Here is a 1,446-nt window from a genome sequence, read left to right as displayed (position 1 = left end):
ATGGCTCACTGACTGTAGCCACATCGTTCCTGGCAGAGAGTCATCGTCGACTCCCCAGGCAGAGAGGCGTTATGCTCAATTTAGGGTTTACTTAGGCTCACTTCACACACAAATGAAGAAAAATATAAATCTCCAGCAGCAAACGAGTCAAGTCATCAATAATGAATACACACTTTGTTGTGCTTGTTAGATTTGGATACAAGTAATGCTTTTTTAAACGCTTTGTGATGTCCTAACAGCTGAAATGTGCACAGTACAAATACACACACATACACAGATTCACACTTAACAGCTCTTTTCAAGCTTTACTGACAATTTCAGCCTGTAGTTATTTTGTATTTAATGTCCTTTCTCTTAGTTCAGCCTGTAAATTTGAATGATATTTTAAATCACCACTTATGAAGCGCTTGCTTTTTTGTGGCAATATTTGACGTGTAAAAAGTGTTATTGATATCTTTCCTGCTTAGATCTTCCAGTTTATTACCGCTTTGCCTTGTTTTCATACTTTTGCCCATGTTAGGGGTAGGTGATATGGTCCTAAAAATAAAATTGTTGTATTGGCAGCTTTTGTTGTTAGTCTTCTTGCTCTTCTTACATATGACTGTGGTTTGTTGTACATCTGATCCTTTGTAACCAAACCAAACCATGCTTCTGAAGTCGCTCCCCTTTTTGGAACTCCACCATAATCAGCAGGCTTGTTACACAGAACCATCTGGGAAGTAAGGCAGAAAAAGGGCAGGAAGATACTTGGCAGCTGATTGGATGAACCAACTGTCTATCAGCATCTATGCTAACCTTTATGGGACCACCATTGTTGTTTAACGAACAGTGCCTTATCGTTGGTCACACCAAGTGCCCGCCTCCGTAGCTGCCAGTACTTCCTCAAAGGACACTGATGGTTTGGTAACACTGTAGTTTGGGCACAAACACACGGATTGAAGCTTGGCAAGGATTCTCATCTGACTCACAAAGTTACCTCCATTGTGGAGCAATGTTACAGTCGCTTTCAGCAATGCTTGTCGCTGCTGTGCATAAGGGTATATCATCATTATGGCATCAAGTTTGAATATTGCCATTATCATGATATGAAGGTATAAATTATTTTTAAATTATATTAAAAATGATACTGATACTACAGTGAATAATACGATATGACACACCCCTAGTTCATGTAATTCCGTTGGTTCTGCTAACACTGTATTCACCAAAGTCATTGCTGGGATATCTGAGATCACAGTGACATTGTTACAACAAAGTCAAGACAAGTCAAGAATCGAACAGCACTGTCAGTTTAAAAATAATATAATCAAACCGTTTCACTTGCATCCAGAAGTGACTGCCACCAGATTTCCAGTGCAAGATTAAGAGCTGTCTGCCTGTCTAGTCTCTGTTCAACTAGGTTCTGTATCTCAATACAACCAAACTGGCTCTAGATAAGGTCTTTCA

The sequence above is a fragment of the Morone saxatilis genome, unplaced genomic scaffold, assembly GCF_004916995.1.
Source record: "Morone saxatilis isolate NCDOM2014 unplaced genomic scaffold, NCSU_SB_2.0 Contig1, whole genome shotgun sequence".
Classification (NCBI taxonomy): domain Eukaryota; kingdom Metazoa; phylum Chordata; class Actinopteri; family Moronidae; genus Morone; species Morone saxatilis.
Note: the sequence above shows the minus strand (reverse complement) of the source record.